We start from the raw sequence: 12,888 nt of genomic DNA on the forward strand, positions 1-12,888 counted from the left end.
CTAAACCGGCCTCACAATTAGGCTTAGCATGACAAAACGGTAACTCCTATCAGAACAAAACACAGATCAACGTTGCTCTAAGGACTTACTGAAAATTTCGGTACGATTTGGTGTTTCTACAGTAAATATTTTGGCGACGCTGGCAGTTTTAAAACATCAGGCCGTTCTGCTCCTCTCAGAAAATATTTGTATTGGACTCAATGAGGAGCAGGGACAGACGTGGCCGCACTCAGAGGCTGATTCTGTAAGTTCTGTAAGTCTCTCTGATATTTTGAGCACATGACATGAGAGATAACAAGTTTGTCTTACAAATTCTGAAAAAATTATGTCTGTAGAGTGTAAATTGTGGCCGTGGTGGCAATTTATCCAGAAAAAATACAGAATGTTTCTTCACTCTCTCCCACTCTAACCGATGATGTCACGCACTCTGACACGAACATTCCATGCAATACACACCCATTATAAACTCATAATTTCTCCAAAAATGATCATGGTCATTGATCAGGGATTGATCAAAAACTATATGACCTATCAAAACGTGGAGTAATACGACAATACACAAGACTTGTGTCTACTGTTTAAAGTTTAAATGGAGTCTCTAGGTGAAAGTATGCCTGAGCAGTAGACTTTTGTTAAACTCCAATGATTGGTCTTTTTCGGTCTTTTTTTTTTCGCCCGTCCCATTGACTTACATGCAAAATTTTTGCGCGGTTTTTCGCGACTACGTCGCGAAAAATTCGTAAACTGTTGAGAAAAGTAATAGCACAGCGATCCCGATCAGGACGCACGTTTTGATATATAATATGTCCTGCAACTCTTCGAGTTGCAGGACTAGTAGCGAACCGAAAAAGCGTCCGGAAGATGAAGGAGAACTAGAAAATTTCCTCTCGGGAAATTTTGAATGGGCCGCGGGGCTACTGCCGATTTTGCCATCTCTGTCAACATGGGAATCAAACCCACGATCTTAAGCGCAAGACAGAGCTGATCAGACAGACACATGATCATCTTTCTATAAGCACTGATATGGAGGAGCTGTAATCACATTAGGTTAACTGTGTGTGTGTGTGTGTGTGTGTGTGTGTGTGTGTGTGTGTGTGTGTGTGTGTGTGTGTGTGTGTGTGTGTGTGTGCACTGTTGTTCCTATCTAAGAGGGGACATCGGCGTCGTTACACATTCACCAACAGGGGACCAAGCAGCCAACAGGGGACTTTTTTTAGGTCCCCTGTTGGACATGCTTTAAATCAACTTAAAATCATGTGAAAAACCTTCTGGTTAATTTTTTTAACTTTAGCCAAGAGGGGACCTGAGTGTGTGTGTGTGTAAAATACCATATTCAGCAGTGCCCCTGCAAGCTGGAGCAGGGATTTTAACGACTCATTCACACACGTCGTTTCTTACACTCCTCCATAGTGTGAACGACTTGCAGCCCCGGCAGCCTTTCAGACTGTAGAGAGGCTATCAAACAGGCTATTTAGTGAAGAAACCAGTACCTTGAAACATAATTTGTTATTCTTTGTAACAAAATATAAAGGTTCCGTTTTCATGGATGTCTTAAGTTTGAACTCAACACTGTATTAGGTATAATAGAATTTTTAAAATAATGAAAAAATTGAACACCCATAACACAATTAGAAATAAAATGTTCATTTAGATCATTTTTGTTGAATTCTGATTAAAAATTAAAATAATTGACCTTGGTATTGTTGCTTGTCCAGTTTTTTTAAGCGCAGGGTTTAAATTTTATGTGTTCTCAATCTGTATTTATAGTAATTATTAGTTGATTTACATTGCAGAAAAAGGTCCACACTTGGTTTATATGGAATGACAGGGGTCCACTGTTGGTTGATGTATAATGACACGTTCCCACTTAGTTAGCATGGAGTGACATACACACTCCATCATGTATGATTAAGAAAGAAATAAGCAAAAGTGATCATCCTTAAGAGAAAACTTTCATCAAAACTTAAAACAAACATTTCTAATAAAGTAGCACCAATAATGTTGTAATTATTTTTAAATGTAGGGTGTACTACTGCAACACACATTTCTACAGTCTATTAATTTTTTAATAGAGGGTTTTAGGATTTAGGGTAATCTTAATGTACGTGCATCATAAATCTGTATTCATAAGAATGTATTTTATTTACTGTTTTACATTACAGAAAAAGGTCCACACTTGGTTTATATGGAATGACAGAGGTCCACTGTTGGCTGGTACATAATGGCACAGGTTCCCACTAAGTTAGCTTGGAGCGACATACACACTTGAGCATACGAATAAAAAAAAAGAAGAAGAAAATTTGATAGTTCTTATGAGAAAACTTTCATCAAAATTTAATACAAACATTTCTAATGAAGTAGTAACGGTAATGTTGTGTTTTTTTATGTGGGGTGTACTGTGAAAACTCAATGGCAACCTATGATGATATATTATGTAGAAATAAACCATCAAAGAGTAACTGATATTAAAGTATTGGCACGGCAATTTGTTATCTGTGGGAAAATACAGAGAGTTTGGGAGATCATCAGTTTGTCAGAGATACAAGGGATAATTCATTGAGAGGATTAATCTCACAAAGTCCCTATGTTAAACTATTGCCACACACATTTCTACAGTCTATAAATTTTTCACTGCACTGGTGTTTTATACTACTTAACTGCATTGTTGTCATGGGAAAAATACTTAAACTACTCACAGTTTGACATGAGAGCCACAGTTACTTTTTGGCCACGTACATCTCATATAGATGAAGCCCTTTTGGGGCCACCTATGGTCAGCCTTTTAAAAGCATGTGATTTCAATCAATTTTAATGTAGGCCTACTTGCGTCATAAATCTGTATAGGAATTATTAGTTGATTTACGTTGTAGAAAAAGGTCCACACTTGGTTTATATGGAATGACAGGGGCCCACTGTTGGTTGGTGCATAATGTCACAAGTTCCCACTGAGATAGCACGGAGCGACACACACACTCCATCATGTATGAATAAGAAATAAATAAGCAAAAGTGATCATCCTTAAGAGAAATTTTTCATCAAAACTAACATTTCTAATAAAGTAGCACCAATAATGTTGTAATTATTTTTAAATGTAGGGTGTACTACTGCAACACACATATCTACAGTCTATTAATTTTTCCCCTACAAGAGTTTTATACTCCTTGACTGCATTGTTGTTATAGGAAAAATATTTGAATTAAAACTCTGGGTTTTAGGTCATTTTAATGTACTTGCATCATGAATCTGTATTTATGAGGATGTATTTTATTTACTGTTTTACATTACAGAAAAGGTCCACACTTGGTTTATATGGAATGACAGGGGTCCACTGTTGATTGGTACGGAGTGACATACACACTCCGGCATGGGTGGATAAGCAGAAATGAGAGAAATTGCTAAGTTTTAAGATACATTTTAAATCTAAATTTAATACAAACATTTGTAACTATTAATACACATAACACACACACAAACACATCAAACACACATATTTCAACTTAAGTAGCACTGGTAAAGTTGTAATTGTAGTTTTGTTTTTAAACATGGGGTTAGGGTTAGTTACTGTGAAAACTCAATGGCAACCTATCATGATACTTAAGGGAATATTTCAGTTATTGACATTTATGGATCAACAATAAAACATGTATGGGAAAATAAAAGAGGAGCTGGGGGGTCATCAGTTTGTCTGAGATACAAGGGATAATTCTTCTAGAGGATTGATTAACCTCAAAAGCTCAAAACTTTCATCAAAACTTAATACAAACATTTATAATGAAGTAGCAACGGTAATGTTGTGTTTTTTATGTGGGTTGTACTGTGAAAACTCAATGGCAACCTACGATGATATATTATGTACAAGTAAACCATCAAAGAGGTACTGATATACGACAATATGATATGGGAAAATACAGAGGGAATGGGGGATCATCAGTTTGTCAGAGATACAAGGGATAATTCATTGAGAGGATCCCTATGTTAAACTATTGCCACACACATTCACACAGTCAAAATGTTTTTAAACTGCCACGACCTCGAGAAAGCCATCCATGCGTTGCCGTAATAAGTTCTAGATTGGACTATTGCAATGCACTTTATGTTGGCGTCTCCCAGTCTTCGCTCAGTCGCCTCCAACTTGTCCAAAACGCTGCTGCCTGTCTTTTAACTAACACTAATAGACGTGAGCACATTACTCCTGTTCTTAACTCCCTTCACTGGCTCCCTGTCCCTTACAGAATTGATTTAAAACTTTTAATGTTTGTTTTTAAAGCACTGAACAGCCTGGCCCCACTGTATTTATCTGAGCTACTTTATTAGAAATGTTTGTGTTAAGTTTTGATGAAAAATTTCTCTTAAGAATGATCACTTTTGCTTATTTCTTTCTTATTCATACATGATGGAGTGTGTATTTCACTCCACTTACTTACATTCAAATCAGACTGACTGAGACATGGGTAAATGCAATTGTGATGGCTGGAGGAGTTTCTGCAGCAGCTCATCAGCCAGTTCAGCTCATCAGCCAGTTCATCAGGCTGATGAATGGCACCTGGTGGGGTGTGGCCTGGCCGAGCAGAAAGGCTCAGCACTGGACATTCACTCTCTCTCTAGACTCCGGCTGGGGTGGAAGCCCTGCTCCACCTGTGGACTCTTTTGTTTCTTTGTTTCTTTGTTTGTTGGTTTGTTTTGTCTTGGTTCGAGTTGTCTTTAAGTTCATTAATAAATTCTTTTTGTTAAAAATTGCCAAACTCAGTTGTCTCTCCACCTTTTGTCCAGTTCCTGGAACATGGAACGTGACAAAATGGGGGCTCGTCTAAAGCCAGTGTTTTGGGTAGGAATTGTTGGTCTGCTGATGCAGGTTGGTGGAGACGTATACTGAGTTGGTAAGTACAGAGTTTGGAGATAAAGTAAGTGTGGCAAATTTTTTCACTGGTGTTCCCCTCTGTTAGGTGTAGCAGCAGTCCCTAATAGAGGCTCTGCTGCAGTTTTTTTTTGCCTTTACTGTTTTGGGTGGTATCCTGGGAGGGCCCTTGGCGAACTCAGCAATGCCACTGAAGACTAGGGCTGAGTGTAAGTAGGTTTTGGTTAGGCAGTTAGTAGGGGGGACCCAGTGGGGGCGCCACATTTTGTATTGTTTATCTAGACTGTTGGGTTGGGTTCAGGTATGGCTGCCAGTGTTGAGGATTTCATTAAATGTCCCTCTTATGAGTTACTAGAGCAATATACGAAGGAGCAGCTTCTCAAGGTGGCACACCATTATTCGGTTGCGGTGGATGCCAGACGTACAAGGGAGACCATCATGAGTATTGTACAGGCAAATCTGCAAGAGGAAGGAGTCCTGATGGTCGATGATGGTAAGAGTGGGGTTACTACTTCTGTGCCGGGGTTAACCTTTGAACAGCAAAAGGAATTGTTAATGTTGAAATTTGAACATGAAAAGGAGTTAGAAAAAATGAAGTACAAGGTGGAACAAATGAAACTGGAAGTGGAGCAGAATAAGTTGGGGCTGATTTCAGCGGGTAAACTTCCGGTTGGGGCGATCAGGGGGGAATCTGGTTTTGATGTCACTAAACATTTGAGATTAATGCCAAAGTTTGAGGAAAAGGATGTTGAGACATTTTTTGCAATGTTTGAACGTGTGGCTGATGTTAGAGGTTGGCCGGATGAGGAGCGTACACTAATGTTGCAGTGTGTCTTTACAGGAAAAGCACAGGAGGTGTATTCCTCTATGTCGGTGGCGGACTGCAAGGTCTACAAAAAGGTAAAAGCGGCGGTACTAAAAGCCTATGAACTTGTGGCTGAAGCGTACCGACAAAAGTTCAGAGGCTGGAGGAAAACGGGAAAACAAACACATGTGGAATTTGTAAGGGATTTGATTCTGCACTTTAACCGTTGGTGTAAGGCAGATAATGTGGAGACTTTTCCAGAGTTGTGTGATCTAGTAATATTGGAACAGTTTAAACAGACTGTACCAGAACACATCGCCACGTACATCACTGAACGTAAAGTTTCCACTCCAAGTGAAGCAGCAGTTGTAGCTGATGAATATGTACTAACACACAGACGTATATTTGGAGAGCGATTTAACACTGAGAGAGCACACTTTAATGAAAGGGCACACTTTAATGAGAGAGCACACTTTAGTGGGGGACACTCTCAGACAACATCTAGGGCTCCAAGGTCAGAACCCTTTAACAGTAAAGGTGGGCCTGAAGTGTGTCATTATTGTCGACAAAAAGGGCACTGGAAAAATGAATGCCCTACACGTAGTGGTAGAGTTAATCCTGGTCAGGTAAAGTCAGCTGGATTGGTGGCGCCAATGCAGGTTCAAGCCATGGATGGGGCAGAGGTGGAATCAGGTTACCATATATTCCTCTCAGATGGTTTTGTCAGGCTACACGAGAGAGATATGGAAGTCCCCGTGAAGGTGTTGAGAGATTCAGGTTCTATGCACACGTTTGTGAGGGAGGCCATTTTGCCTTTCTCTCTACAGTCAGACACAGGGGGTTGTGTGCCCTGCAGAGGTCTGGCTTTACAAACACTTTTTGTTCCGGTGCATAAAATGTTCTTGTCCTGTGGTTTCTTCCAGGGGAATGTGGAGGTGGCTGTGCGTCCCGAGCTCCCAGTGAGGGGAGTGGACATAATCTTGGGGAATGACCTGGTACCTGATGGTCGTATGTGGCCAGATGATGAAAGACCTGTACTAGTACAAACCCCCCAAGATACGGTTCAGCAGCCACATTTGACATGTCTTCCCTATCCAGTTCCTCCTGGGGGAGTCGATTCTCCAGTGACAGAACCTGAGTCAACAGATCTCTCATGTAATTCCTCTTTAAACTCTGCAGGGGGCGCTGCACATGGCCCAGTGGTGGTACCAGGGGGGCTGTCACAGCAAGCAGTTGAGTTGGAACCATCCACAGTGTGTGCTGTGACTCGGGCCATGGCTGCATCTCTGCCTGATGATGGGGTAACTATGGACAAAGTTAAAGAGTTTTCCTTTGTCGTGCCAGATGATCTTTGTGTTTCTCATGTAGACTTGGCGCAGGAGCAGAGAAAGGATCCATCATTGAAAGACCTGTATGATTTGGTGGTGCCTTCCTGTCAGGTGGGGAACATTAAACAGGGTTATGTACTCCATGATGACGTGCTGTGTAGGATTTGGGCTCCTCATGGTGATGGATTTAGCGGGGATCCCATTGTGCAAGTGGTATTGCCTGAAAAATTTAGAACATCAGTAATTCGGACAGCACATGATGAGGTTGCTGGTCATATGGGGGTCAAAAAGACCTACCATCGGGTGCTACAGCATTTTTTCTGGCCCCGTGTGAAGCGTGATGTTTCTAAATATATAAAAACATGTCATACGTGTCAGGTTACTAGTAAACCAAATCAAACTCTGAAACCTGCACCGTTATATCCGATCCCTGCAGTGAGTCAGCCTTTTGGTCATCTGTTAGTTGATTGTGTGGGGCCGCTTCCTCGGTCCAGGTCTGGTTGTTCCTATTTGTTAACAATAATGTGTCAATCCACCAGATATCCAGCTGCTTATCCACTGCGGTCGATCACAACCAGGTCTGTGGTGAAAGCCATTACTGAGTTTATATCTGTGTTTGGAATTCCCAAAATTATACAAACAGACCAAGGGTCAAACTTTACTTCTCGGCTGTTCTCCCAGGTTCTTAAACAACTTAATGTCACTCATAATATGTCCTCTGCGTATCACCCACAGAGTCAGGGGGCCCTTGAACGTTTTCATCAGCATTTGAAATCGTTGCTGCGTGCTTATTGCACTGAGTTGAAGGCAGACTGGCAGGACGGCTTACCATGGCTCATGTTGGCGGCCAGAGAAGTTGTACAAGAGAGTACAGGCTTCAGTCCTAACGAGCTGGTCTTTGCTCACACTGTTCGGGGTCCCTTGTCTGTCATTAGTGATCAGTGGGTTGCGTCTGATCCCCCAAAGAATCTGATTTCTTATGTAAATGGGTTTAGACATAGGCTCTATGAGGCTGGGGAATTGGCGAAACAAAATTTGCAAATGGCTCAAAAGAAAATGAAGCAGCTGTTTGACCGCAAAGTAGAGCGACGTGAGTTCTGTGCAGGAGACCAGGTTTTGGTCTTGCAGCCATTGATTGAATCACCTTTTCAGGCTAAGTTTTTTGGGCCCTGTAATGTTGTTCGTCGGGTTTCAGAGCAAAACTACCTGATTGAGATGCCAAATAAAAGAAAATCAGTTAAGGTCTGTCATGTTAATTTGATCAAACCATATTTTGCACGTGATGTTTCTGATGTTGTGGTTCCAGATAACCCTGTTTTGGTGGCCGGTACGGAGCAGGAGGAAGAGATGTCGGGTGATGTGGTGCTGCAACCTCGACTTAAAAATTCGGAAACTTTGGCCAAGTTGGATTCGCTGCTTGGGCAGGTGGATGAGGATAAAAGGAATCAACTGGTTGGTCTTATTCAAGCATATCCAGGTCTTTTCTCTGATACTCCTACATGTACTAACTTGATAGAACATGATGTTGAGGTGGGGGATGCAAAACCCATCGCCCAGCGGTTCTATCGGGTTAGCCCTGAAAAGCGACAGATATTGGATTCAGAGGTAGATTATATGCTTGAAAATGGTCTTGCTGTGCCTTCTACTTCTAGTTGGTCATCTCCCTGTCTTCTTGTCAGCAAGCCGGATTCCACATTTAGGCCATGTACTGACTTTAGGAAGATTAATGCTGTGACAAAACCTGATTCCTTCCCTCTTCCCAGGATGGATGATTGTGTCGATCAGGTGGGGTCGGCCAAATATGTTAGTAAGTTCGACCTTCTTAAAGGTTATTGGCAGGTTCCACTTTCTGAGAGAGCAAGGGAGATTTGTTCATTTGTGACTCCATCTGGTTTGTATTCATATACCGTGATGCCGTTTGGGTTGCGCAACGCTCCAGCCACCTTTCAAAGATTAATGAATAAGGTGGTTCGGGGGCTGGAGGGTTGTGCAGTCTATTTGGATGATGTTGTGATATATAGTGATACATGGGAGAAACATTTGGAGCAGGTGAAGGCTTTGTTTGACAGGCTACTTTGGGCACAGCTAACGGTCAATCTGGCAAAATGTGAATTTGCCAAGGCCACCGTGACCTATTTGGGGAAGGTGGTGGGGCAAGGAGAAGTGCGTACCATTGAGGGAAAGGTCAGGGCGATCCGTGACTTCCCTGTTCCAACGACAAAGAGGGAATTGTTACGTTTCTTGGGAATGGCTGGTTATTACAGGGAGTTTTGTCCCAATTTTGCTTCTGTGGGTGCTCCTCTAACTGACTTGTTAAAAGGTGATGTTAAATATGTTTGGTCTCCCATCTGTCAACAGGCATTTAACCAGTTGAAGGACTTGTTGTCATCAGCTCCAGTGCTTGCTGCTCCTAGGTTGGATCGCCCCTTCAAGTTGCAGGTGGATGCAAGTGATGCTGGAGCTGGGGCTGTGTTGTTACAGGTGGAGGAGAGGGGGGTTGAGAGACCTGTTAGTTACTTCTCTAAGAAGTTTAAAAATTACCAGCGTAACTATTCAGTAATCGAAAAAGAAGCCCTCGCATTGGTCATGGCCCTCCAACATTTTGATGTCTATATTGGGTCAGGTTCTTCTTTGATTGTTTATACTGACCACAATCCACTAACCTTTTTGCTTCCATTGCAGAATCCGAATCAGAGGTTGATGCGGTGGGCCTTGTTTTTGCAGCCCTATCATTTGGATATCCGTCACATTAAGGGCAGGGATAATCTGGTGGCGGATACTTTGTCACGTGCTCCTTTGTCATAATATGTTGTGCTATGTACTTTTCTCTCTGCTTCTGTCCAGGCCGGGCTCCCATCCGTATGTGCTCTTAAAGATGCTTCTTCTGGATCCACAGTTGCGGAGTCATTGGGTTTGGGGGTGTTGGTGAGGTAATGGGGAGGAGGGAGGGGTTCTGCATTGCATGTTGTTTGATAAGGTGCTTACCTGGACTGTGACCTGGCAGTCGTGTTGGGTTATGGATTTGTCTAGATGTAGGTAGTGTATTGGATTGGACGTTGTGTTTTTTTTCTCTGGTATGTGTCTTGCAGGGTCGGAGGTCAGAGGTGGTACCTCTGTCTTGGCCGGGGGGTGTGATGGCTGGAGGAGTTTCTGCAGCAGCTCATCAGCCAGTTCAGCTCATCAGCCAGTTCATCAGGCTGATGAATGGCACCTGGTGGGGTGTGGCCTGGCCGAGCAGAAAGGCTCAGCACTGGACATTCACTCTCTCTCTAGACTCCGGCTGGGGTGGAAGCCCTGCTCCACCTGTGGACTCTTTTGTTTCTTTGTTTCTTTGTTTGTTGGTTTGTTTTGTCTTGGTTCGAGTTGTCTTTAAGTTCATTAATAAATTCTTTTTGTTAAAAATTGCCAAACTCAGTTGTCTCTCCACCTTTTGTCCAGTTCCTGGAACATGGAACGTGACACAATATAGAGTCACAGAGCATTTTTATGAGCTACCATTCTCTGCCAGAAATGTTGTCTGGGAACAACATCTTACTTAACATGGCACAAGAAATTAGGATTCATCAGATTGTCAGAGATACAGGGGATAAGGCATTGTGTGGATGGAATAACCCCAAATAGCTCAATGTTGAACTGCTGCAACACAAATAAAAAAAGTTGACAGTGGTGTGGACCGTGTCTGAGGAATATAGTTCTTGCTGTGTCCTAATTGTCCTTTACAAGGCTTTGTAAGGCTTTGCATGTGTTTTTGTATTTATGCGTTCCTTTGTTTCCCTTGATTTTCTAAATACCTTTTAATGAGTAGTTTAACAGGGGGTTTTGGGGGTTATTCCGTCCACACACTGACATATTCCCTGTATCCATGACAATCTGATGAATCCTAATTTCTTATTCCATGTTAAATGTTGTTCTCAGACAGCATTACTACTAGCAGACAATGGTGGCTCATATAAAGGCCCTGTCACAGAATATTATAACAGGGCATTACACACCTTCACAAAACTCATCAAAGAACTGACAATTCTTTAGACAAAATGGAATATTGCTGGTACACCCACTCTTTACAGTTGCCACAGAAGTTGAGTCACCAAAGGCCATAGGTGCGTGGGTAGCACAAGGCCAACCTAAGACTTGGGAATACCTGTGTCTCAGTCGGTCTGATTTGGATATTAGATCTTGGCTGACAGAAGGTAGAAACTCTGAAGCCCAACCTGAAAATACCTAACGACCATCGTCAGCTACGACAAACCATCCCCCACACTGCCCACACTCAAGGACTGACACAGGTCATCTGGCACTCACTCCATTCACTCACTTCTCAGATCCCAGTTCAACAACTCTACCTGAAAGTTAGGATCTGTGAAATACATGAGTGCTGGCGACTTAACTACTTCAATGTAGAGGAATGTTTTGTGCCCACATCATAGACTGAAACCCCATTAAAAATGTTCAACTCTACTTAGAAAACTGTGTGTAAATGTAATGAAGTCACATTGCTTACTACAACATGCACAAGGTTATACCTAGATAATAAGGAATATACACACGTTTAGCTGGGTACTGAAACGAAAGAAAATCATTAGGAAACAACCAAAATAGATAACAAATTAATTACTTAAAAATATAAATAAATTAGATAACGTTTTACCATCTTCTGAACACAATTAATTGAATTTGTTTATAATCCACTTCAGATGCTATGAATAAGGTAATATGGGATTGTTGAATGTACAATCTGAATACAGCTTTTATTGTGTACTTCCCACTTAATGTAAACTCTCTGATCCTGTGCCAATCCTGTACCTTTTGACAACTTTAAATTAGGTTTCAATTCATACACCAGTTTCATCTATAGATGTGTATGACTATGTGATACAGTGTGTAATATACAGAAGGAAAAAAAACACAAATTTAGTTTTAGTTTTCATTTTTGTTGTGGACCAAAAATATTCAGACAGGTATACATGAACTCCAGTAGAGCTAATAGTTTGGTAAGTAAAAATGTGTGATGCAGTAGTTCAACAGTGGGTATTTTGGAGTTATTCCATCCACTATAGCTGATTTATCCCCTGTATCTCTGGAAATCTGATTAATCCTAATTTCAGACAACATTTCTACTGGCACACAATGGTAGATAATATAAAGGCTGACAAAATATTATACTGATCACAAGGCATCACACACCTTTACAAAACTCATCAAAGACTTGACAGGGTGGATTATTGCTGGGACACCCACTCTTTACAGTTGCCACAGAAGTCCATAGGTGTGTAGCACATGGCCAACCTAGGACTGGGGAATTCCATTGTCTGTTAGTCTGATTTGGATATAAGATCTTGGCTGAAGGATGTTAGTCTTTTCCAGGTTGCCCTTCAGAGTTGCTAACGACCATCGTCAGCTACAAGAAACCATCCCCCACACTGCCGACAGTCAAGGACTGACACAAGTCGTCTGGCACAGATTTAAAGCCCTCACTCACTTCTCAGAAGCCAGTTCCACATTTAGAGTGGAGAGTGGAGGTAGAGTTAAGCCTACCACACACATAAAGATAATTGGGCTGATTTTGCCCCGATTTTCCCCCTTCCGACCAAAGACAAAAATCGGCCGATTATCCTAAGGTCTTAAGATTATTTTATGAGATTCTCTTGTAGTGTGTGGTGTGTTAAGAGTCAAAATTCTCACAACAATCGCCTCGGAAAACGTTCGGCGCCGATAATCGTAAATATTAAACATGTTCAATATTTACAAATCAAAAGTCATCTTGCGTGTGGAAAGCTGGTGTTGTGCTGAGAAGTGCCTGCTTGCCAAGCTCTGCATGCTGGTCGCGGCAAGCCACTTCTCGACACAACACCGGCAATCCCACAGAGAGCCACGGTGAAGCCCCGGCATTACATGAGGTT

At 41.8% G+C, this 12,888-nt stretch overlaps 1 long non-coding RNA gene across 1 annotated transcript; it reads right to left on the minus strand.

Moving 5' to 3' along the window:
* Positions 1–4,645: 4,645 nt before the first annotated feature.
* LOC146959912 (uncharacterized) lies at positions 4,646–10,111 on the minus strand. Its single transcript, XR_015035563.1, has 2 exons — positions 9,974–10,111; positions 4,646–5,385 (listed from the first exon to the last, which is right to left on the minus strand). It is a non-coding gene; the product is annotated as an uncharacterized LOC146959912 (long non-coding RNA).
* Between the last annotated feature and the right edge of the window lie 2,777 nt (positions 10,112–12,888).

The sequence above is a fragment of the Trachurus japonicus genome, unplaced genomic scaffold (assembly GCF_045865225.1).
Source record: "Trachurus japonicus isolate A0001 unplaced genomic scaffold, Traja_1.0 AP030913.1".
NCBI classification, from domain to species: Eukaryota; Metazoa; Chordata; class Actinopteri; order Carangiformes; family Carangidae; genus Trachurus; species Trachurus japonicus.